Raw genomic sequence first — 26,778 nt, forward strand, 5'->3', positions numbered from 1 at the left:
TAAGGATAAGTACTGATTTATTTGGTGTGTGTCCGTGTGTGTGTGCATGCATGTGCTGTGTGTAACTTTTACTTCCAAACAGCCATTAAATAAGTAAAGCTGTAAATGCAGGGCAGAGGAAATCAATCATGTCCAGTGACTCAGACACAGAATTTACAGAATGGAGCAACTCAAGAAACTCTAGACCGAGAAATACAGAAGAGATCCAGCCCCCACAGACGTGTCGGACTCTGCCAGATGATGACTCAGTGAAAGCTGAGCAGTTTCTTCACTTGGCCAACTTTTTTCCTCGTTGCTGTTCAATCCAGCCGTCCTTCCTCCTGCATCCCGGGGGCCTGGGTAGGAACGGGCCTCCAGTACTGGAGTGACTCACCTCCTACCAGTCACCTCAGAAGCCCTCAGGCCAAGATCATTCTTTTCTCTTCCACACAGATGCTCCTGCCCGCTATGGGTCACGGCTCCAAACTTGTGGGAACCCGCTTCAGGAATTTCCCACCAAGTCGCAGCTCGGTCCTCAGTGTGTCAGGAGTTTACAGAGAAATAGCCGGGCTCCTAGACTATTCAGCATGAGTTGGATTTGTGTCTTGAAAACAAAAGAAAAAAACAACATTTTCTCAACTAAAAACCACGACAAGGGGTCTTAACTTGATAATTGTTCTGATGTACACGATTTATGTGAAAATCACAAAGTTCGAGTCTACATAAGTGTGTTTTTTTGTGAATTACCTTCGTGAGAAAGAATTACATTTTCTTTTTTCAAGAGTGCCATACTAGAAAAATCCAGAACGTGGAGCCATCACGTCTGGACATACGTGGGTGAACACACGTAGGAAGGCGCACAGAGCCCCCCTTGCTGTCTTCACCTCCCCCCATTGGTCCACCCACCTCCCCCCCGCTTGTGCTTCTCGCCCACACTCCGCTGACCCAGCGTTGCCAAGATCCTCACTGATCTCCAGGCTCTAAAATGCAATAGACACACTCTGGTTCTCTGCTTGACATCTTGGCATCGTCCAATACAATCTGTTTCCCTCTTCTTCCTAAAGCACACCCTTCTCTCGGCTCCCACCTGACGCCACACAGTCCTGGCATTTCTTCCGTCTCTCTGGCCACCTCTCAGCTTCCTTTGCCAGCTCCGCTTCCTCTACGAAACCTCAATGGGCACGTCCCGTCCTGGGTCCTTTTCCCTTTTTGTTCTATATGGTCTGTCTAGGCAACAGGCAGTCATGGGGAGGTGGCGTGGGAAATGTGTGATTGGGCAGATTGGGGTCGTCACACCGATGGAGCGGAGGCTGCATCAGCAGCCTTTAGTGCTTCCGTGTCCTCGTCATTAGCAACTGGAATCATCTTCTAAAACAGCAGCTCCAGTCCTCCCACACCCGGCTCAACCTGGCCCATGGGTCCCGCTGCTCTCAGAATGCGGCCCCCAAACCCTCACCACTGCCGGTGAGGAAGACGTCTCTTCAGCATCGCTCACCCTTGCTGAGTTACTTGAGCCACCTTCTGTCACTCGTCCATGACACCCTACATACTGGCTGCTATGATAACTCTTTTGTCACTTCAAATAACAGTTTTGGTGCCAAGAAACATTTTTGACACTTATCGGTGAAAAAATATACACTTACTGCTTCTGCTCATGAAATAAATAAACCATCTCATCACTATTTTCTTAAAGTTTTTTTTAATGTTTTATTATATACTTTTGAGAGAGAGAGAGAGTTAGCGGGAGAGGAGCAGAGAGAGAGGGAGACACAGAATCCAAAGCAGGCTCCAGGCCCTGAGCTGTCAGCCCAGAGCCCAACGCGGGGCTCGAACTCACAGACTGAGAGATCATGACCTGAGCCGAAGTCAGATGCTTCACCGACTGAGCCACCCAGGCACCCCTCTAATCGCTGTTTTTTAACAAAGAACATTTTATTCTGTTAACCAAATCTTTACTCCATAATTACACAAGCAATTCATTTAAATTTTAATCACACGAGCAAAAACAAAAAAATCCTAAGACACCCCCACCTTCACAAATGCTCCTTCTCTTCTCCTCCCCCACCAACCTCCCCCCCCACCCCACCCCCGCCAGTGGCTAACGCTAACATTTCCCTAGTTATCTAGTGTTGGTTCGAATGTCACATCTGTCAGGAAGCCTTCCCTAGCATGAGCGCTCCCATACACTCTCATGGCTCCTAGTCTGTCCCTTTCCAGAACTGATCATCATTGTTATGAATTACTTGGTTGTGCAGCTCTTTATTGAATGTCTTTCTTTGCTGGTCTGAAAGCAGCCCTGTGGGATGAGGAATGAGCCAGCCTCCTTCGGTGAGGGTCCTGTGGCTCCCAGCACAGTACCTAGCAGAGTGGACACTCAGGACATAGCCAATACATAGATTCCAGTTCTAGCTTCAGATGCTGACCCAGCAAGAGTGCCGATTTTCCCGGAGATAAACCCAGGAGAAAAGTGATACAATTATGCGAAAGCCCTGGGGGAACATGGTTGTGAAAGGAATGGGGGGGGGGGGTGGCGGGATTTGGCCAGAGGCAGGAGTTGGCAGGCGGTCTATGGAAACACTCAGAACAGAAACCATGGGCTCTGTGCTTATTCCTCCCCAACCAATGTCAGGGACAAAAAATGACTTCCCTAGACCCATGCTAACCCTGCTAACATCCATGCTAAGACCTGTGGTCCAGTTGTCCCCGGGAGAAAAATCTCAGTAGTTCTGTGCTTGTGAGGAGTTAAGAAAAACAAGTAGGGACACACACACACACACACACACACACACACACACACACACATAGTTGATTCCCTTCTCTGACAGCTCCCTTTTCAAACCTCCATGCCATAGGAATCACAATCTAAAACTCTTCCTGAATAGTTTCTCCCTGGGGCAAAGGATGGGGAGCCAACCTGAGGAGTTTGTCTTGCTGAGTATGGAGTGACTGCAGGGACTGATGCATCCACCACCTTATCTCCCTGGGACAGTGGTAGCCTAGGCACTGTCTGAGAGAGACACCAGTGCCCCGCAGCCCCGCCATGGAAACTGAGCTCACAGGTCCAAGTAGCAAAAAGCATTAGAGAGGCATGACCATTTTCAAGACGAACAAGCAAGGAAATAACAACAAAAACTAGGTTACAGAGTCCATTGGAAGCAGAAATGTTTGTAAGTCCAAGACGTGAAAATTAGCCTGATAGGGAAATACAAATCAAAACCACACTGAGATACTACCTCACATCTGTCAGAATGGCTCACGTGAACAACTCAGGCAACAACAGATGTTGGCGAGGATGCGGAGAAAGAGGATCTCTTTTGCATTGTGGGTGGGAACGCAAGCTGGTGCAGCCACTCTGGGAAACAGTATGGAGGCTCCTCAAAACACTAAAAACAGAACTACCCTACGGCCCAGCAATTGCACTACTAGGTATTTATCCACGGGATACGGGTGTGCTGTTTCGAAGGGACACATGTACCCCCGTGTTTATAGCAGCACTATCGACAATAGCCAAAGTATGGAAAGAGCCCACATGTCCATCGATGGATGAATGGATAAAGAAGATGTGGTATATAAATATACAATGGAGTATTACTCGGCAATCAAAAAGAATGAAATCTTGCCATTTGCAACTCCGTGGATGGAACTGGAGGGTATTATGCTAAGTGAAATTAGTCATTCAGAGAAAGACAAAAACCATATGACTTCACTCATATGAGGACTTTAAGACACAGAACAGATGAACACAAGGGAAGGGAAGCAAAAATAATATAAAAACAGGGGGTTATGGGAGGGGGGATGGCGTAAATGGGTAAGGGGAATTAAGGAATCTGCTCCTGAAATCATTGTTGCACTAGATGCTAACTAACTTGGATGTAAATTAAAAAAATAAATTATATTTAAAACCTTGACCTGATAAATCATTAAGAAATAGGGGAGGGGTACCAGGGTGGCCCAGTCAGTTAAGTATCTCACTCTTGATTTTGGCTCAGGTCATGATCTCATAGTTCATGAGATTGAGCCTCTCATTGGGCTCTGTGCTGACAGCATGGAGCCTGCTTGGGATTCTCTCTCTCTCTCTCTCTCTCTCTCTCTCTCTCTCTCTCCCTCTCTCTCTGTCCCTCCCCTGCTTGTACTCTTTCTCTCAAAATAGAAATAAACTTAAAAAAAATCTTTAGGGAGGCTGGGTGGCTCAGTGAGTTAAACATCTAAAGTTCGGCTCAGGTCATGATCTCACGGTTCGTGAGTTCGAGCCCCACATCAGTCTCTGTGTAGACAGATCAGAGCCTGGAGCCTTACTCCAGGTTCTGTGTTTCTCTGCCCTCCCCTGCTCATGCTCTGCCTCTCTCTCTCAAAAAATAAATTAACATTAAGAAGAAAATTTAGGGGCGCCTGGGTGGCGCAGTCGGTTAAGCGTCCGACTTCAGCCAGGTCACGATCTCGCAGTCCGTGAGTTCCAGCCCCGCGTCAGGCTCTGGGCTGATGGCTCGGAGCCTGGAGCCTGTTTCCGATTCTGTGTCTCCCTCTCTCTCTGCCCCCCCCCCCCGTTCATGCTCTGTCTCTCTCTGTCCCAAAAATAAATAAAAAATGTTGAAAAAAAAATTAAAAAAAAAAAAAAAAAGAAGAAAATTTAAAAATAAAATCTTTAAAAAAAAGAAAGGACGAAGGGGAAATGAAACAATAATAAAACAACATAAAAAAGGAACTGAGCATATGACATAAAAATACATAAATAGTTGAAGTAAAGACACATTGATGGAAATAAATAGCAGACTGGATGCAATTCAAGAATAAGTTGGTGAATTGGAAATCCAGCCTGAGGAACTTCTTTAAAAGAAGGGCCAAAAAAAAAAAAAAAAAAAAAAAAGGAAACCATTAGAGGAAAGCAAAGAAACATGGGTGATTTATGTGTAAGTGCTAACATGGGTGGCTCAGTCGGTTAAGCGTCCGACTTCAGCTCAGGTCACGATCTCACGGTTCGTGAGTTTGAGCCCCACATCGGGGTCTCTGCTGTCCACACAGAATCGGCTTTGGATTCTCTGTCCCCCTCTCCCTCTGTCCCTCCCCCATTTGTACTAAATAAATAAACAAAAGCATTTTAAAATATGCAACTATCAGGGCGCCTGGATGGCTGGGTCAGTTGAGCGTCCAACTCTTGATTTTGGCTCAGGTCATGATCTCGCGGTCCGTGAGTTCCAGCCCTGCATCGGGCTCTGTGTGGACAGCTTGGAGCCTGGAGCCTGTTTCGGATTCTGTGTCTCCCTCTCTCTCTGACCTGCCCCTGTTCATGCTCTGTCTCTCTCTGTCTCAAAAATAAATAAACGTTAAAAAGCAAAAACAACAAAAAAAAGAAGTTGCTGCAAGAAACATAGAAATACAAGTGACTGAATACCTTAGAAAAGTCAGTTGTTGTCTTAGCCTAAGAACAGGAAACAAAATACATTTATAGTTACCCAGAAGTCTAGATCAGAACTGTCCAACAGAAATGCCATGTGAGCCACATAGGTCACTTTCAACTGAAACCACAGTTAAAAATTAGAAACAGGTGAAATTAATTTTAATAATATGTTTATTTAACCCATTATGTCCAAAATAATATAATGTCAACATATAATTAATTTTTTTACTGTTTGTTTATTTTTGAGAGACAGAGACAGAGCACAAGTGGGGGAGGAGCAGAGAAAGAGAGGGGGACCCAGAGCAGACTCCAGGCTCTGAGCTGTCTGGACAGAGCCCAATGTGGGGCTCGAACCCACAAACTGTGAGATCATGACCCGAGCCGAAGTTGGATGCTTAGCCGACTGAGCCACCCAGGCACCCCTAACATATAACTAATTTTTAAAAACTGTTCATGAGATCTTTTACCCCGTCACATGCTAACTCTTCAAAATCCAGTGTATGTTTCGCACTCAGAGCCTGTCTCAATTCAAAGGCTCCATAGCCACGTGTGGCGAGTGGCTTCGTACTGGGCAACATTGCTCTAAACATCAATAAGATGGTGTTGGAAATGAAGGGCACCAAGAACTATGAAAGTGTGCTAAGTATTCGTCTTATTTGATGGAGGAAACAAATTCTAGTATTTAAAGGCATTACAAAGGTGGGACAAAATGAGTAATAAATGAAGAGCCAAACTGGGACACCGGATGGTTCCCAGGGTGCAAAATTTAAAGAAGCACTCACTCTCAGGTGCCGACCTTGAACTCGTCTGATCCCGAGTGAGTGCCTCCTTGAATTTTGTGCCTGGGAAGTATGTTTGCCTCACCACACTAGTCCCAGCCCTGCTTAAGACAGAAGAAACGTCCCCAAATATAGTAATAACTGCAATAAACGTAAATGAACAAAATGCACCAAGTGAAAGATACAGATTGCTGATTGAGTGGGAACAAAATCGAGATGTATGTTGTCTTATAATATCTGAATACCTGCAACACGAGACCACACAAAGATTGAAGGCAAAAGCATGGAAAAAGACATACCAGGCAAATGCTAGCCAAAAGACAGCTTGTATATAATGATATTAATATCATATAAGATTAGAATAACCATACATAATTTATTGTCTAAAGCAGCATAGCTTTGAGAACAAAAGGTATTCTTAAGAATGACAGCAGGAGGGGGGCACCTGTGTGGCTCTGTCGGTCAAACCTCTGACTCACTTGATCTTGGCTCAGGTCATGATCTGGTGGTTGGCGGGATCGAGCCCCACATCAGGCTCTGTGCTGGCAGCATGGAGCCTGCTTGGGATTCTCTCTCTCTCTCTCTCTCTCTCTCTCTCTCTCCCTCTTTCACTCTCTGATCTCCCCTGCTGGTTGGTTCTCTCTCTCTCTCAAAATAAATCAGTCATGCAATATGAAATAAATCAGAAAGTATTATTAAGGATAAGAAGGATTTCTAAAAATTATAAAGGTTTAGGGCACCTGGGTGGCTCAGGTGGTTGGGCGTCTGACTTCCGTTCAGGTCATGATCTTGTGGTTCATGGGTTCAAGCCCCACGTCAGGCTCTGTGCTGACAGCTCAGAGCCTGGAGCCTGCTTCTGATTCTGTGTTCCTTCTCTCTCTGCCCCTCGCCCGCTCATACTCTGTCTCTCTCTCTCTCTCTCTCTCTCAAAAAATAAATAAAAGACACTAAAAAATTTTTTTAATTATAAAAGTGTTAATTCCTCAATATTATATGAAGCAAAAAACCCCTGATAAGACAGAGAAAAAAGGAACAAACAAAAAAACAGACTCTTAAACACAGGAAACAGACTGGTGGTTGCCAGAGGGGAGGTAGGTGGGGGGGGGGGGGGTGCGTGAAATAGGTAGAGGGGATTAAGAGGTACAAACTTCCAGTTACAAAATCAATAAGTCACAGAGATAACAAGGACAGCATAGGGAATATAGTCAATAATATTGTAATAACATGTAGTGATAGATGGTGACCACATTTATCGTGATGAACACTGAGTATGGACAGAATTACTGAATCATGTTGTACACCTGAAACCAATATAACACTGTATGTTAATCATACTTCAACTTAAAATTTTTGATAGACATATAGGGGGAAATTGCTCAACTCCACCTTCATGATAGAAGATTTTAACACACCATTCTCAGTGAATGATGGGCCAAATAAACAAACAAAAACTCGGGCAAAAATATAAAAGGTTTGAATGTCACCTAAACATACATACAGGGTTACGTATCCAAAGCTTTAAAAATGCGTTTTTTCTTTTTTTTTTTTTTAAATTTTTTTTTTCAACGTTTATTTATTTTTGGGACAGAGAGAGACAGAGCATGAACGGGGGAGGGGCAGAGAAAGAGGAAGACACAGAATCGGAAACAGGCTCCAGGCTCTGAGCCATCAGCCCAGAGCCTGACGTGGGGCTCGAACTCACGGACCACGAGATCGTGACCTGGCTGAAGTCGGACGCTTAACCGACTGCGCCAGCCAGGCGCCCCAAAAATGCGTTTTTTCAATCACATATGACACATTTACAAAAATTGATCATATACCAAGCCATGAAAAGGCCCTAAACAAACTTCAGAGAATGAATATCACACAAACCAGACCTTCTTGACCAGATGCAACTGAGATAGAAGCTACTATAAACAGAAATATTTTGCACATTTGCCGGTGGGCATATAAACTGATGTGAGAACACTGGGGGAAAGTTTAGCACGGCCGCCTGAAGCGAAATAGCCACATACCCTGCGATTCAACAATTTCACTCTTAGAAACATACCTGAAGCTCCTGCACCTGTAAATCAGGCAAAATATACAAGAACGTTTGTAGCGGAACTGCTCTCAGTCAGAAAAACCTGCGGGCACCTGGCTGGCTCGGTCGGTGGGGCATGTGACTCTTGATCTCAGGGTTGTAAATTCAAGCCCCACGTTGATGGTAGAGATTACTGGGGGGGGGGGGGGGGGGACCTGGAAATAACCTAAAAGCTCATCAAGGAAAAGTAGGAGAAAAGATCATGGGTGAGTTTGTTTTGTCCTGCCGTGTAACAAATTACCACAAATTTAGTGGCTTAACACAACACCCATCTATTACCCCAAAGTTCCGTAGGTCAGAAGTCTGGACAGGCGGTAGCTGAGTTCCCTGCTCAGGGTCTTCCCAGGCCAGCTCAAGCCGCTGGACAGGCAGCCAGCCCGTCTGAGGCTGGGGTCTGCTGGCAAGCTCACTGGTCGTTGGCCGAAATCGATTGCTAGTGGTTGGAGGTCAGAAGCTCTACTTTCTGGATAGCTGTCAGCCAGGCGTTCTTAGCTTCTGTAGGCCACCTGTCACATGGCCCTGTCCGCAGCATGACTGCTTTCCTCTACAAAGCTAGTCGGGAGATTTCACCGCACCTTTAAATCTCTGACTCTGGCCCCAGAGATAAAGGGCTTGTGCGATTAGGTCAAGTTCTCTTTCTTAAGATCCACTGGTTTGGGACCTGAGTCACATCTGCAAACTCCCATCACAGCAGCACTTAGATTAGTGTTCAACTGAATAAGGTGTGTGTAGCAGGGCCCAGGTGGCCACCCACACTTCTGCCGTCCTCAATGGTCTGTTCACCTGATGAGTATTATGTAGCTCAAATGGGATGAGTGACAGCCACCAGCAACTGGAGGGATTCTCCTTAGCAATTTAATATTATAGGGAAAAACTAGAGTCCCAAAGACCCTGAATTAAAAACCACTAAAGGGGCGCCTGGGTGGCTCAGTTTGTTAAGTCTCCAACTTCAGCTCCTGATCTCGCAGTTCTTGAGTTCAAGCCCCACATCAGGCTCTCTGCTGTCAGCCCAGAGCCCACTTTGGATCCTCTGTCTCCCTCTCCCTCTGTCCCTCCCCTGGCTACCACCCCACCCCCTCAAAAATAAATAAGCATTAAAAAAAAAAAAAAAAAGGATGTGTGTATTCCCTCCGTGGCTAGGGAGGCAGCTGGATTCCAGATAGCACCAAAGAGGCAGTGACTGATCCTCAGGGCAACCTCACCACCTTGGAAAACTTCCAAAATGTAAGTCGAAATGGCCATTTGTTAGAAAAGCCTCGTCTGAAAATATCTGCAGTGATCAGATACCACTCTTACCCACTCAGACCTTGAACTCTCTTACCCCTGTTTTCTATTTCCTCTCTTCCCCAATGCCACTGGCTCCTGTGCCCCTGCATTTAAACATACCCAAGGCTCTCCTCGGGGTGGGGGGGGGGAGGGGGGGCAGGAAATGAAGCAAGACCTCTCTTCCCCCAAAACCCTTCCAGCAGCAACACTAGCAAAAGACGTTGCAAACACATCCTCTACAATCTGAGTCTCGGTCCTCAGGCCACCCACGGCCACCTGACTTTCGCCCTTTCCATTGCACAAAACCTGCCCTCCTCCACCAAGTCACCCACCACTGCTGGCATTTAATTTTCCTGGCCTTTTGGCACCCTTTGACTCTGTCAACCACTTCCTCCATGAACCCTTTTTTCTTAGAAGCTGTCACCTCCCTGACCGCTCCTTTTCCGATTCATCCACGGGTTCGTTTTCCTCCACTGTCCCCTAAATGCCAAGGGACAGTTGCCAATTGTACACTGTCGGTCTCCAGATCCTCCCTTGCGCTCAACCTTCTTCACTCTGGGTGCATAGAACCAACTAGCCGCAGGAAACGTCTTCAAACCCTTGTACCTAGAACCCTCTGTACCCCAAGCTGGGCTCGCCATTTCCTCCACCCCCCCCCCCAACGTCTGCTCCTTCCTTGATGTGTCCTCTATTCGCAGGGCTGTCCAGAGAAACAGAGCCAACGGGATACGCAGAGAGAGACGGATTTCTTTTAAGGAACTAGTTCGCAAGATTGGAGAGGCCGGCAAGCAGGAAGCCTAGGGAAGAGTTGACGTTGCAGCTGAAGTCCGAAGGCGGTCTGGAGGCACAAGTTCTCTTTCCTTAAGGGACCTCACTCTCTTTTCGTATGACCTTCAAATGACTGGATGAGGCCCACCCACAAGAAGGGTGATCAGCTTTACTCACAGTCTGCTCATGTCAATGCTGATCGCGTCTAACAAATACCTTCACAAAAACACCTAGACTGGCATTTTGCCAAAACCCAGGTCCAATGGCCTAGCCAAGGTGACACAGGAAATTACCCATCACACGTACCATCTTGGAAAATGGTACCACTATCTAACGTTCCCACATGTTTCTGACCCATAGACGTCCTGGTCCAGGGCCCCATCACATCTGAGCTACGACAAGAGCCTCGGCCCCGCCCTCTGCCCTTCCGGTCTCACCTTCGCTGGACACAGTGAAGAGTGAATCTGCTGATCTTAAACTGGCCTGTGATCATTTCCTGCTCTAGACCACCATGAGCACCCAGTCTGATATAGGAATGACCTGTTGTTGGCTCAGATACCAGGAGTGGTGTTCCTGGTGTGCAATTTTTCTAGAATGAAGAACTGGTGGTTACGTTTGGAAGGAAACAGTGCAATCTAATTTACACAACAGTGACAACTCTAGAAAAGTCAATTGCATTAAAACCATACCGTCTCAGTCTGCTTGGGCTGCTATAACAAAATACCCTAGACTGGGTGGCTGAGACAACAGATGTTTATTTCTCATGGCTGTGGAGGCTCGAAGTCCAAGATCAATGTGTTGGCCAATCGGCTCCAGGAGAGACTCTTTCTCTTCTTACAAGGACATTAATGTCATTCATGAGGGCTCCTTAGCATTCACCTTAGAGTTCCTTACAGCTTTCACTCTGGGGGACATTGACTAAATCCTCTCTGGTGAGATCAGGGGAGTTGGAGCGTTGTCATACCCAAAAACACTATCGCTCCCCAGCACTTACGCCAGGACCTAGGATCCAGTCAAAGCAGTTTGATAGGCTCTTGCCAGCCTTACACAAGCTGCCTGCCTTCCTGAGCCACTCCTCTAGAAAATCCTAGGGTCTTCCAGAAATCCATCAGCTCTGGGGCGCCTGGAATGCTCAGGAACTTAAGCGTCCGACTCTTGATTTCAGCTCCGGTCGTGATCTCACCATTCGTGAGACAGAATCCTGCGTCGGGGTCTGCGCTGACAGCAACATTGAGAGAGTCAAGGTACATGAGAAAACAGTGAGGTTTAGGGATTTTAAAAAATGAACCCACATTTCCATAGTGACTCACTAGCTGAGATTCAATAACACATAGGTAAAATTAACTCATTGCCATCGTATTGGCTCAAGAGACTTTAGCAATCACTTGGTCCACTGGCCTGTTCTGGATAAGAACGCTGTCTCAAATCCCATTACTTCCTTTTTCCTTTCCCTTCAAGCCTCGGTGACACCCATTTCTCAAGAAATCTTGGAGGATGATCTGGGCTCCAGAGCACTGCAGCAGCCCCAGGACCCTGACACCTTACTCACAAAGACCCTAGTAGGGTGAGGGCATGAACAGAGCCAAGTCCTAGAGAATGATGCTAGCCCAAAAAGAGAGTTGAAGAGGAAGGAAATGACTAATTCTGAGAATCAGAGGTCATGTGCATATGGCTTAGTCTCTGAGTTGAGGTTGGGTGTGATGGAGGCAGGGCCTCTTTGTCACCCAGGGCCAGAAAATGGCCCAAATGCCAAGGCTGGAACACCCGGAACTATTATCAGAGACATTTTGCAGCTGAGCCGGAAGAAGCAGCCCCTCCATGGCCCATTTCCTTCCACCTGCCTGGGCCACAGAAGGCAGCTGCAGAGAGAAAAAAACTCAGTGCGGTTGAACTATGGTTTCTCAGTTTGAGACTCAGGGGGATGGGGACAGGGGAATTGGCCCACACTGTCCTCACACATGCAAGTTTGAGGAAGAGCTCATGGCTTATAATGGGCACAGCCATCTACAACCTCAGCCACGAGCTGCCAAGAGGAAGCTAGAGCTGAACATTTCACCCCAGAAGTAAACTTGACTAATGAAACTGTTCATGCCAGAGTTGAGGCCAGATCCTGTCCTGCAGGCTCCTGATTCGGTTTTCTTTCCATTGATCCCGAGAAGAGTTGGAAGGCACAGGATTCTGCATTTATGAAGAGAAGGATCAAACCCACTAGTACTCTCTCCAGCCCAGAGAAATGCCTTCACTGGGTCACCTCCCATCATGAAGACTTTGATCTACCAGGGTATTTCACGTCTAGAATGTTCCTTCTCCACAGACCTCCTTCAAGACCCTTTCTGTTCAGCTCATTAGCAGAAATGTTGCCATACGGCTTCCTGCAGAGTGCCGAAGCTGTCAGATACATCCTTCCCTTCCGTTTTCAAATCTACCCACTCTTTTTGCCTTCCTTTGTCCTGTTGCAAAGGACAAAAGGTCCCTGCCTCTACCCCAAACCAGCCCCGTCAGTGTTTGGGATCCCCCTCCCATCTGAACAACTTCACTCTTGCCTTTATCTCCTTGTTTCCCCATTATCAACTTGTCGCTCTATAAGATCATCCTCAATAGACTGTGAACATGCCTGGTAATCTCCCACCCTTTTACCGGAGAGACAGGGAGTGAAGGGATGGGGGAAATAGGGGACAGGTGATGGGGATCAAGGAGGGCAGTTGTTATGGTGAGCACTGGGTGCTGTATGGACCTGTTGGATCACTGCATTGTATGCCTGAAATTAACATTGCACTGGATGCTAGCTAACTGGAATTTAAATAAAAACTTAAAAAAAAACAACAACACCCACCCCTTCAAACAACGGTGAGATACCACCACGCACCAATTGGAGTGACAAAAATTCAAAAACACTGACACCACCAAAAGCTGACAAGGGCAGGGGGCGTTCGTTCACTGCTGGTGGCAATGCAAAATAGTACGCCCACCTTGGAAGGCAGCTTGGCAGTTTCTTACAAAACGAAACATACTCTTAAAATATGATCCAACGACTGCACTCCTTGATACAAACCCAGATGAGTTGTTCACACAAAAACCTGCACACAGATGTCTATAGAGGCTTTATTCATAACTGCCCAAACTTGGAAGCAACTAAGAAGTCCTTCGATAGGTGAGTGGATGAACAAACTGTGGTACACGTTTACAATGGAATATTATTCAGCACTAAAAAGGAGCTATCAAGGGCTATGTGCTGTATGATTCCAACTACGTGTCATGACGGATAAAGCAAAACTATGGAGGCAGTAAAAAGGTTAATAGTTGCCAGGGTTAGAGAGGAGAAAAAGAGAATGACAAGCGGGGCACAGGACACAAGAGGGGCAGCTAGATGCGGCAATGGTGGATGCAGGGCTTTATTCTTTTGTCAAAACTCAGGGAATGTATAACACCAAGAGTGAACCTTAATGTAAAGGGTGGACTTTCGTTGATAATCATGTATCAGTATAGCTCCATTGTAACAAATGTCCCACACTAGTGCAAGATGTTAACAAGGGAAACTCGGGGAAGGAGTGATATGGGGACGCTCTGCTTTCCACTCAACTGTTCTGTGAATCTGCAGCTGCTCTAAAAAAAAATAAATCATTTATTTTAAAGAGCAAAAATAAAACTATTCACCTGTGTCCCCAGGGGCCATCCTGGCTCCCACCTCACTTCTCTGCTCACTTCCCTCCAAAACTTTTCCAAAGCTGCTCTCTCACCTCCCGTGTTTGTTCCCAACCCTATCTCTCTTTCTAGATATATATTCCTCTCTCTCAGTTTCCGGCTGCTGGGAAAAGGAAGTATCGCAATCTTAGCGGCTTAAGATAACATAAATGTATTAGTTTACAGTTTGGGAGGTCAAAAGGCCTAAAATCAAGGACAGAGCTCCCTTCCTTTTGGACTGCAGCAAGAAATCCGTGTCCTTGCCTCTTCTAGCTTCTGAAGGCCACCTGCATGCCGTATCCTCGGTCTTCAAGGACATGGCCCCTCCCTCTGTACTTCGATCTTTGTCTTCTGATTCTGACCCGCCTGCCTCTCTCTTATGTGGATCTTGTGATTACCTTGGGCTCATGCAAATAATCCAGGATAATCTGTCCATCTCAAGATCCTTAATCACATCTGCAAAATCCATTTTACTATCTAAGGTAACATAGTCAGAAATTGTGGAGTTCAGGGGATGGGTGTCTTTGGGTTGAGGGGGGGACCATTCTTCAGCCTGCCACACTCTCTAACTGGACTCCACTGAGACAGCTCTTGGCAAGAGGTTCCTGGCAGCCTCTGAGTTGCAAAGCCCAATGGTCACTCCTTCATCGGGTTCAATCTATCAGCCACGGTCAACAGAGTTGATTGAGAAAGTCTCTTCCCTCCACTTCCATGACATCCAATCTCTTCCTACCATCCAACTGACCATGCATGGCAGTTCCCTTGCCTCGCTTCTCTCCTGGATGTCTAGACATTGGCGAGACTCAGGGCCAGTCCTCAGCCTTCTTCTCCATCTGTTCTCTAGGTGACCCGACACATCTGATGACTTAATACTCCAGCTCTATGCTGATGATGTGCAAATTTAGAATTCCAGACTATACCTTTATGCCAACGCCAAAAACTGTATACCTCACTACCTTCTTCGTACGTCTTCAATGCATTTTTACTTTTAAACAGTCACAAAGGTACAGAAAAGTTGAACTATGGGACAAAGAGCTTTTTTTCTGAGTCATTTCCTGTGGCCCATCACCCCTAAATACTTTCATGTTTACTTCCTAGGAGCAAGGACAGTCTTCCACATGACTATAATACAACATTCGTGATAAGGAAATTAACTTTAATGAGTTAATACCATCTAATCCCTGGACCTCCTTCAGGGGTCCCCAGTCAAGTCCTCTGAAAAGGACCCAGTTCAGTCACAAATTGCTTTTAGTTGTCATGTCTCTTTAATCTCCTTTAGTCTTGAAGTTTTCCTTCGACTTTGACCTTCATGACCTTGACCTTCACGACTTTAGAAGACTGCTGGCCAATTATCTTCTAGAATATCATTATATTTGGTTATACACCTTTGGCAGGAGCATCGCAGATGTGGTCTGCTATCTGAAGAAGACATTGCTCCCTGCTGAGCCATATGCAATTTATGCAGTGTTGTCCCAACATTGACGGTGTTCAACTGCATCATCCGATTTAAAATGAACTCTGACAACATAGGCCACCGTAAAGTTACTCTTTTCACCTTTGTAATTAATAAGTGTTTTGTGGGGACATGCTTTGAAAGGAGGTAAACATCATACTCTTCATCAAACTTTCAACTTACTCAATATAAAACAAGGAAAACACCAGTGTGGACTCATGATGTCCCTTTTTATTAAGTGGGTTATAATCCATTACTGGCATTATTTATTTTGATACTCCCATTGTCCTTGTTTGGGCCAGTCCCTTCGACATGCCCCTATCATTCTTTGAGAGCTTCCTTGCTTTCCTGCATAAGGTGTTCCAGACCTGCCTTGTGCTTTCCCTGCCCCTACCCTGGAATCTCCAAGGAACCAGTTTCTTTTACTGGGTAATTATATTTCGAATCAAAGATCTAGGAACTAGGTATGCCTATCACTATTGGAATGTCACCAAGCCCCTCAGAGGGCAAAGCTAGGGGGGGAAATACACACATACATGAATGCATTCATATCTCAGAGGGCAGAGTTAGATAGATATAGATATAGATATAGATATAGATATAGATATAGATATAGATATAGATATAGATATATTCATTCTATAATTATATATATTTATTTTTAATATTTATTTTTGAGAGAGAGAGAGTGAGAGAGAGAGCGAGCGAGCATGGGCAGGGGAGGGGCAGAGAGAGAGGGAGACACAGAATCCAAAACAGGCTTCAGCCCCGAGCTGTCAGCACAGAGCCCGACGCGGGGCTCGAACTCACGAACCGTGAGATCATGACCTGAGCTGAAGTTGGACACTTAACCGACTGGGCCACCCAGGCGCCCCTATATATTTCCATTATATACAAAAATATATAGCCTCACACATACTTATATTACTTATAAATATTTACATTCACATGTGCACATTCTATAACATATTATCTTTTATATATTCTATTGTGTCTATTATATTATTATACCTATTTACATTTTTTTTTAATTTTTTTTTCAACGTTTATTTTTATTTTTGGGACAGAGAGAGACAGAGCATGAACAGGGGAGGGGCAGAGAGAGAGGGAGACACAGAATCGGAAACAGGCTCCAGGCTCCGAGCCATCAGCCCAGAGCCTGACGCGGGGCTCGAACTCACGGACTGCGAGATCGTGACCTGGCTGAAGTCGGACGCTTAACCGACTGTGCCACCCAGGCGCCCCCCTATTTACATTTTATGTCTATATCTATCTTTCTATGGGTCTACCCATCCATCTAGAGAAAACCATGAGTTCACATCAATGCCTCCAATTCCAATCCAACACCACAGAGTTGATTCTAGTCTCTCCCTCTCACTACCTGTTTCTCCAACAGAACCTTAGCTCCCATTAGCCTTGATAGATTGATAGTATGACTGATCCCCCCTGTAGTATGTAACCAATCTCCAATCTCCCCTGCCCCCCCCCCCTTCTCAGCACGAATGCCCTCCTCAACCCACCTGGGCTGTCCCCATGAGAATTCCTTCCTCACCCCTTTTGTACCTCACACTGCCCCCTACTCCCGCGTGGGTGCAACCCTCACTCTCCGGCATGCTCTGACGCTCCACGAAAGATTGTCCTCACGGATGCCCCTTTCTCCCCTCAATGGGTTTCCACGGCTCCCCCATCACTCACCAGCATGATCCCTGTCTTGCTCTGTCCCACCTAGCAACTTTAGGACTCTACCTGCCTTAGCATCAGTGGGCCTGTCAAACTTAACACTACAAGGCAGAATGTTAGATTTCCATCCTCTACCCTTACACCATTTTTCTCTCAGCCTTTCCCATGTCAATTCACGAATCCAGTAGCCAGCGCATTGCTCCAGCCCTCGATACGGTCATCCGTGATTCCACACTAGACTTGCTCTTCCCTTTCCTTCTTTGGCTGGTTCCTGCCCCGGGGGCTTTTGGGCTTAGCTCTTCTTCCAGCCTGGCCCTCTAGGAACTCTTAACCTCAGACTTCCCATTGTTCAGGTCTCAGCCCAGATGTTCTCAGCTGAGGGAGGCCCTCCCAGACCAGCTTGTCCCACGTAGCTCTCCCAGGCCCCCTCCGGCTTACCACCTGTTGCTTTCTCCTCACATCACTCTGAAATTATCTTGTTTGCTTATGGTCTGTGTCTGCACCCCCAGCCCCCCTCCACCCACTAGTTATATAAGCCCCACCAGAGAGCAGAACTTGGCCTGTGTAATATACTGTGCTACTTCCAAAACACACAATAGTTAACATGGGTGGGTGCCCAATATATATTTCTGAGTGAATAAACAAAGGTGCATTTTTTAGAATGTAGTAGACTTTCTTTCCAGAAAAATACAGCATATAGTACAGAGATTTCCCATATAACCCTTCTCCTCCATACAGTTTCCCTTATTGTTAACATCTTGTATTGGTGTGACACATGTTACAATTGATGAGCCAATAGTGATACAATATTATTAAAGTGTAAAGTTTACATTGGGATTCACTCTTTGTGTTACCCAATTCTACGGGTTTTGACAAATGTATAGTGTCGTGTAGCCACCACTATAGTATCACGTAGGATAGTTACAGCGCCCCCAAGTCCCCTGTGGTCCACTTTTTCTTCCCTACCCTCTTCATACCAAAACACCGGAAACCACTGATCTTTTTACTGTGTCTATAGTCTTGCCTTTTCCAGAATGTCAGGTCATTGGAATCATACAGCATGTAGCTTTTTCAGACTGACAGGTTTGTAAATTTAGATCTCTCCATGACTTTTTGTCTTGAGAGCTTATTTCTTTTTATTACTGAATAATATCTCATCGTACGGATGTGGCCACCATTTGTTAATACGTTCACCTGTGGAAGGAAATCCTGGTGGCTTCCAGAATAAAGCGCTCGTCGATTTTTGCGTGACCACAAGATTTCAACTCATTGTAGTAAAGTTCATGTTTGCTGGATCATATGACGTAAGAGTATGTTTAGCTTTGCAAGAACTGCCCAACTGTCTTCCAAAGTGATTCTACTGTGTTGTACTTCCACCTACAAGGAATGACTCCTTCTACTGCTCCAGCATTTCGGGTTGCCAGTGTTTGGGATTTTAGCCATTCTAATAGGTATACAGTGGTACCTCATTGTTGTTGTAATTTGCCATTCATTGCTAACAAATGACTTTGAGAACTTTATATGCTTACTTGTCGTCTACCTATCTTTTTTTATGAGGTGTGGGTTCAGATCTTTGCCTCCTTTGTAACTTGGTTGTTCTCTTATCACGTTTTAAGAGTTCTTTGTACATTTGGATAGAAATCCTTTATTAGATAAGTTTTGCAAATATTTACTCCCAGCCTGTACCTGGTCTTTTCATGATCTTAACAGTGCCTTTTGCAGAGCAGAAGTTTTTAATTTTTTTTAAATGTTTATTTATTTTTGAGAGGGAGAGAGAGATACAGAGCATGAGCAGGGGAGTGACAGAGAGAGAGGGAACACAGAATCGGAAGCAGGCTCCAGGCTCTGAGCTGTCAGCACAGAGCCCGATGTGGGGCTCAAACTCAGGAACTGTGAGATCATGACCTGAGCCGAAGTCGGACGCTTAACCGACTGAGCCACCCACGCGCCGCAGAAGTTTTTAATTTGAATGAAGTCCAACTTATCAATTTTTTCTTTTGTAGATTGTATCTTTGGTGTTGTACTTAAAATTCACTGGCAAACCTAGGGTCATCTAATTTTCTCCTATGTTATCTTACAAAAGTTTTAGAGTTTTGCACGTCACATATGTAGGCCTATGATCTACTCTGAGTTAATTTTTGTGAAAAGTGCGAGGTCTGTATTTAGCTTCTTTTTTCTTTTCCTTCCTTTTTTCTTTCTTTTCTTTCCTTTCTTTCTTTCTGTGTGTGTGTGTGTGTGTGTGTGTGTGTGTGTGTGTGTGTGTTCAGCTGTTTCAGTACCATCTGTTGGAAAGACTATCTTTCTCCACTGAACTGTCTCTGCAGCTTTGGCAAAGATCAGGCGACTGTATTTGTGTGGGTCTTTCTCTGGACTCTTTGTTCTGTTTCATTGATCTACTTGACTGCTCTTTCACCAAAATCACACTGTCTTGATTATTGTGGTTTATGGTAGGTCTCGAAGCCAGCTAGCTTCAGTCTTCTGACTGTCTTCTTCAGCCATGTGTTGGCTATCTGAGCCTTTTGCCTTTGCACATAAACTTGAGAATCATTTTCTTGATGTCCACAAAACAATCTGCTGAGACTTGACCGAATGCAAATCCAATTGGGAAGAACTAACATTTTAACAATATCGATTCTTCCTATCCATGAATATAGAAATCTCCTTATTTATTTATATATTTTTTTTTACTTTCTGGCTTCACAATTTTGTAGTTTTCCTTATATACATCTTCTGCATGTTTTGTTACACTTAGAAAAATATTTTACTTTGGGGCTGACAATGTAAATGGTACTGCGCTTTTTTTTAATACGTGTTTTTTCTATTTTTTTTTTTTATGTTTCTTTATTTTTAAGAGGCAGAGACAGAGCGCGAGCAGGGGAGGGGCAGAAAGAGAGGGAGGCACAGAATCCACAGCAGGCTCCAGGCTCTGAGCTGTCAGCACAGAGCCCGAACTCATGAACCACAAGATCACGACCTGAGGGACGATTAACTGACTGAGCCACCCACACGCTCCAATGGTACTGTGCTTTTAATTTGAAATTCCAATTGCTCATTGTTGTGTATAGGAAGCAGTTGACTTTTGTATATTAACCTAGTATCCTGCAACCTTGTTAGAATCACTTATGACTCTCAGGAGGGTTGTTTGTTTGTTTGGGGATTTTTTGGTGAGTTCTTTGGGATCTTCTACATAATTATGCCATCTGCAAACAGACACCATTTTATTTCTCCCTTCCCAATCTGTAACCCTTCTTCTCCTTATTTGTAGGACTTCTGGCACAGTGTTGAATAGGCGGGAGGGAGAAGTCATCCTTGCGTTGTGCCCAACGGTGGGAGAATACAGTTTTTATAATGTTAGCTGTAGGCTTGTTGGTAGATGTTCTTTATCAAGTTAAGGAAGTTTCCTTTTATTCCTAGTGTGTTAAGAGTTTTTGTCAGGAATCAATTTTGGATTTTATTAAATGCTTTTCTGCATCTATTGATATCATCATGTGATCGTTCTTTAGCCTGTTGATATGATAGCATATATTCATTTTAGAGTACGTGGATTTTTGAAGATTGTACAAGCTTTACATAACTGGAATAAATCTCATTTGGACATGGTCTATAATTCTTTTAATCATAGTTGGATTTGATTTGTTAATATTTTGTTGAGAATTCTCACTTCTTTATTCACGCGAGCTATTGATCTGTGGTTTTATTTTCTTGTATTGTCTTTATCTAGTTTAGGTATTAGGGTTATGCTGGCCTCACAGAATGAGCTAGGAAGTGTTCCTTCTACTTCACTTATCTGGAAGAGTTTGCAAGAAATTGTCACCATTTCTTCCTTAAATATTTGGTACAATGCACAGTGAAACCATCTGGGCCTGGGGCTTTCTTTTTGGAAGATTACCAACTATTGATTCAATGTCTTTAACAGATATAGAATGATTTCAATTATCTATTTCTCTTTGTGTGACTTTTGATAGATTGTGTCTTTCAAAAAATTGGTCTAAGCCATCTAAGTTATCAGATTTATGGGCATAGAAAATTATTCAGAATAGTGCTTTATTATCCTTTTAATATCCATGGGATTAGTAGTGATTGGTCCCTCTCTCATTTCTAATTGTAGTGATTAGTGTCTTATCCTTTGTTGTTGTTGTTGTTGTTGTTGTTGTTGTTTGGTTAGCCTGGCTAGAAGTTTATCAGTTTTATTTATCTCTTCAAAGAACCAGCTTCAGTTGTGTTGATTGGCTCTATTGATTTCCTGTTTTCAATCTCATTGATTTCTGTCCTCATATTTATTCATTCTTTTCCTCTCCTTGCTTATATTGATCTTCTCTCTCTAGTTTCCTAAGGTGGAAGCTTATTGATTTGATATCTTTCTTCTTTGCACTGCCTCCCACAAATTTCAATAAGTTGTATTTTCACTTTCATTTAGTCCAAACGTTTTCTAATTTCTTCTAAGCCTTCTTCTTTGGCCCAAATGTTTTCTCATTTCTTCTAAGACTTTTTCTTTGGCCCATTTGGTATATAGAAATGTGTTGTTTAACCTCCAAATATCTGAAGGTTATCTAGCTATCTTTCTATTAGTGATTTCGAGTTTAATTCCATTGTGAACTGACAGCATACTTCGTGTGATTTCTATTTTTTTCAGATTTGTTCCGGTGTGTTTTACAGCCCTGAATATAGTCTATTTTGGCAAATGTTCCATGCGAGATGAAGAATAACGTACATTTTGCTGTTGTTGGATGAAATATTCTACAAATGTCAATCAGAGCCAGTTGATTGGTGATGTTGGTCAGCTGAACTATATGCTTACTGATTCTCTGACTACTGGGTCTGTCGATTACTGATGAGGGGGTCATGAAGCCTCTATAATCATGGATGTGTCTATTTCTCATTGCAATTCTATCAAATTTTGCCTCACATATTTTGACACTTTGTTGACACTTTGTTAGGCATCCACACCTTAAGGATTGTTATGTTTTCCTGGAGAATTGATCCCTTTATCATCATATAATGTCCTGTTTATCCCTGATAATTTTCTTTGTTCAGAAATCTGCTACTCTGAAATTGACATAGTTACTCCAGCTTTCCTTTGATTAATGTTGGCATGCCATAGATTTCTCCATCCCTTTGCATTTAATCTACCTGTGCCTTATATTTAAAGTAGAGTTCTTGCAGATAACATGTGTTTGGGTCTTACTTTTTTACACACTCTGTCTCTGTCTTTTACTTGGCATATTTAGACCATTCACACTTAAGGTTATCATTCATATAGTTGGGTTAAGGTCTACATATTTGTAGCTGCTTTCTACTCTACTATTTATACTTGTTCTTTGTTTCTTTTTTTAATCTTCTATTCTTTTTTTAAAATTTAAGTTTATTTACTTATTTTTGAGAGAGACAGAGACAGCGTGAGCAGGAGGGGCAGAGACACAGAGAGAGAGAGAAGGAGAGAGAATCCCAAGCAGGCTCCTTGCTGCCAGTGCAAAGCCCAACACAGGTCTCAAATCCATGAAACTGTGAGATCATGACCTGGGCAGAAACCAAGAGCTGGATGCTTAACTGACTGAGCCACCCAGGAGCCCCTTTAATCTTTTACTCTTTGCCTTCTCTAGTTTTAACTGCGCCTCTTATATGATTGCCTTTTCTTTCCTTCATTAGTAGATCTATTAAAAAGAAGTGTAATCATCAGTGATCGCCCTAGAGTTTTCAATATACATTTACAACTAATCTAAATCCACTTGAAGATAACACTACACCATTTCATGAGTAGTGCAGGTACCGACCCACAGTATGTTTCCAATTCTTCCTCCCCATGCCTCGTAAACTTTATTATTACACATTTCATTTATCCATAAGCTCTAATCACCCAATTCAATGCTACGGTTATTATTTTAAATAATAATCTATTCGATCAACTTAGAATAAGAAAAATAAAAGATTTTATTTTACTTTTACATACTCCTTCCCTAGCAGTCTTTCCATTTTTAGACAGGAAAAGCGTCCAACCTATATTATATTTTTTTCTTTCTGAAGGACTTATTTTAACATTCCTTGCAAGGCAGGTATACTGGCAACAAAACCTTCCATTTTTGTTTGCCTGAGAAAGTCTTTATTTCTCCGTTATTGTCTGAAGGATGATTTTTCTGGATATAGAATTTCAGATTGCTGGGGTGTTTTTTTTACGTTACATCACCCTTCTTGCTTGCGGTTTCTGAAGAAAAATAACGTGAAATTCTTATCCTTGCTCCTCTGTAAGGTAAGATGTTTCATTCCTCTGGATTCTTTCAAGGTTTTCTTTTTGTCCTTGGTTTCCTCTAGTTTGAATACGAAAAGCCAGCATGTAGACTTTTCGGTATTTATTCTTCGTATTGTCTGAGCTTCCTGAGTCTATGCTTTGGTGTCTGTCACTAATTTTAGAAAATTCTCAGCCATTATCGTTTCAAATACTTCTACTCCATTCTCTCTCATTCTTCTCTTTCTGATATTCCTTTCCTACTATGAATGTGATACCTTTCGTAATTGTTCCCCACTTCTTGGACACTCTGTTCCTTTTTATTTATTGATTGATTTTTACTTTTTAGTTTGGGAAGTTTCTAATTTTTAAGTTTTATTTATTTATTTATTTATTTATTTATTTATTTATTTATTTTGAGAGAGCAAGAGCGAGTATGTGCATGAGCAGGGGGAGGTGCAGAGAGAAGGAGACAGAAAATCCCAAGCATGCTTCATGCTGCCAGCACAGAGCTTTGTGCGGGGCTCAGATTCACGAACTGTGAGATCATGACCCGAGTCCCAGTCAAGAGCTGGATGCTTAACCAACTAAGCCATCCAGATGCCCCTAGTTTGGGAAGTTTCTATCCACATATCTTCACATTCACTGATTCTTTCCTTGGCTATGTCCAGTCTACTGATAGGTCCGCGAAAAGTGTTCTTCACTTCTGTTACAGTGTTTTGTTTTGTTTAAATTTCTGGCATTTCCTTTTGACTCTTTCTTAGAATTTTCATCTCTCTACTTACATTACTCATCTGTTTTTTTCGTTGTTGTTGTATTTTTCCTCCCGACACCAACCAACTCGAATGCCAGCTGGTGTCCTAGAATTCAATTCAACGCTGACACTAAGCACCCAAAACTCACATCAGACTTGGCAGGTGTAAGGCTCAGTCCTCTAAGACTGCCCTCACTTCAGACACCAGTCACAGGTTTTGGGTTCCCGGTCCACCCACCCTTCTCTCCGACTTGACTACAGAGTCAGGGGTTCCCATGACCACCCTGCCAGGTTTGAAAATTCGCTAAACTGACTCACAAAACTCACCAAAGTGCTTTAGTTACCATTGCTGGCTTACTGTACAGGATACAACCTTGGAACAGCAGGAGTCAAGTGCAGTTTAACTTTTCCTACGGTTTCCAAGACTCCTGCTCCCTGCACACTGGTTCTCTCTCTACATTCGTCTGCCTCTCCGGGTTTCCGGCTGCAGTTTGTGCTGTGATCAAAGAAGAGATTCACTACTGGATCGAAGAGATTTCCAGTTGGCTCAGCTTTTCTCTTGTGAAATGTGGAGTGACAATTTCTAAGCACTTTACATCTTGGAACAGACTGTGTTTGTTTTTTAAAATCTCTTTCCATGGGGCACCTAGGTGGCTCGGCCGGTTAAGGGTCCAACTTCGGCTCAGGTCATGATCTCACAGTTTGTGGGTTTGAGCCCCGCGTCGGGCTCTGTGCTGACAGCTCAGGGCCTGGAGCCTGCTTCAGATTGTGTCTCCCTCTCTCTCTGCCCCTCCCCCACTCATGCTGTGTGTGTGTCTCTCTCTCTCTCAAAAATAATAAAATGAACATTAAAAAAATGTTTAATAAAATCTTTTTTCTGATTATATAAGTAAAAATATTTGGAAATTAGACATTTGGAAAGTGAAAAGAAGAACCTAAAAATCACCTTGAGCCGCCCAGTCTATAATTAATCATTGTTAACATTTGTATATATTTCTATTTGTCATGTTTCTATTTGTGAGCATATTTATATTCATAACTATGTTTTTATAAAAGGATGGAGTTCTGTATTGTCTTTCCCCCACTGTCAGGGACTATTTCTGAAGCTTCTCTAAAACTGCTGCAGAACATATTTCCAATGTTGAATGTCTTCTGTGGGGACCCTGACCCGGTGGCGAGTTCCCTTCAGGTCTTATGGGGCTGGTGACAATTCTCCTCTTGAAGACTGAGGGTCACACATGAAGCAGACTGACATTCTCTCATGATCACCTCGGTGCCTATTGTAGGGAGGAGGGTCAGCAAACATTAGTTGACTGGACGGGTGCAAATGTCCCCTTTTTCAGCTACAAAAACTATGAAACGTCCTCCTCCGCCTTTCCTCAGAGTCCAGAAAGCCGAAAGTCAGATTGGATGCTCGATGAGAACTTAAGGGGTTCGTGTATTTCTTTTCCTTCTCCTTCGAGGGGATTTTCAACATTTCCATATGAGTAGCTTTAATGTTCCAAGCATACATACATTTTCCTGAAAGTTACCTTATATTCTCTTTTGAAAATTGCCAATATAAACCACAGATACGCAAAATAACGGGGGACTATCTTTCCTCTCCTACCCTGAACACTTTGATCCGTGGGGGACTGGGGAAACAGGAACGCAGAGGGGAGGACTCACCGATGAGGAGGGAAGCTAATTGACAATACCGGCAAAGGCCTGCTCCAACCTGGAACTACACCAAGCCTTTGCAGCTCGATGGTGGCTACTTTTATCCCTGTTTCATCGACGGGAGCACGGTGATCGGAGTGGCTTAGAGAACCGGCAGGTGCAGGAGCCAGGAGAGAACCCATCCACTCCTTCATTCGTTCACTCATTCATTCATCCCACTTTTACTGAGTAAATGAAAGGTGCTAGCGAGGCTTTGTTCCCAGGGCCAAGCACCGGTCTAGCCCCTGAGGATCCCGCAGGAAACCAAAGCGCACACCCCTTGCCCCCGGGCCCCACGCAGCCCCCGAGGGGAGGGCGCTGGGGGGAGTGGTAAGAGCTGGCTCCGCGCACGTCAGGCGAGTGGCCGATCCCGGGCTCCGCCCCCGGCCCGCGCGCTCCACCTCCCCTAGCGGCCAGAGGCCGGCGCTCGGCGCGCGCACCCACAGCGGGGACTTTTCGCCACCCCGCGGATCGACCCCGGTGTCTTCCCCCAGCGGAGTCTGCGGGCAGCCCCTCGGCCCGCCGGCGCCCGCCGTCACTGCCGCCGGGGCCGCCCGCAGCGCGCATCCGGGCCGCGGGGCTCCCGAGCCCGGTCCGGAGGTGCGAGGGCGCCGGCCGCAGGGGGTGGCTCGGAGGCCGGCACCCCCGCGGGGAGCGGCGAGGCGACCCTGCCGAGGTAAACGGGCTGGCGGGGTCGGGGGATGGGGACCGCGGGTGCGCCTGACCTCCCGGCAAACGCCGCCACCCTGCAGCCGCTTCCCGGAATCCCTGCACGCTCCTCGCCTGCCCCGGCTCCTCCTCCTGCTCCTCCTTCCCCCGCCCGGTTCCCGGCGCCCCCCCCCCCCCCAGCCCCCCGCCGCCGTGCAGGGCGTGCCAGGCCCCGGCCGCTGTGCCCGGCGGCGTCTGTTCCTCGCCGCCCCCGGGAGCCTTCTTTCTTTGCACCCGGCCCTGCGCCCCACTTTCCCACCAGCGGCGCCGGGGACACCCGGGCACTCGCGGCTGCAAGATGTGAGCCGTGGTGA

The 26,778-nt window shown here is 44.9% G+C and overlaps 1 protein-coding gene and 1 long non-coding RNA gene across 2 annotated transcripts in view; one reads left to right on the forward strand and one right to left on the reverse strand.

Moving 5' to 3' along the window:
* On the reverse strand, nucleotides 1-26,571 carry LOC147577593 (uncharacterized). Its single transcript, XR_015240423.1, has 2 exons — nucleotides 25,727-26,571; nucleotides 1-583 (listed from the first exon to the last, which is right to left on the reverse strand). It is a non-coding gene; the product is annotated as an uncharacterized LOC147577593 (long non-coding RNA).
* IFNAR2 (interferon alpha and beta receptor subunit 2) overlaps nucleotides 26,153-26,778 on the forward strand; it is a 31,640-nt gene continuing 31,014 nt past the window's right edge. The window contains exon 1 of the mRNA XM_086675876.1: nucleotides 26,153-26,432. The gene's annotated coding sequence lies outside the window, so the exon portion shown is untranslated. The remainder of the gene's footprint in view (nucleotides 26,433-26,778) is intronic.

This window comes from Puma concolor, chromosome C2 (genome assembly GCF_028749965.1).
Source record: "Puma concolor isolate L17-30 chromosome C2, mPumCon1.1.hap2, whole genome shotgun sequence".
In the NCBI taxonomy this organism is placed as follows: domain Eukaryota; kingdom Metazoa; phylum Chordata; class Mammalia; order Carnivora; family Felidae; genus Puma; species Puma concolor.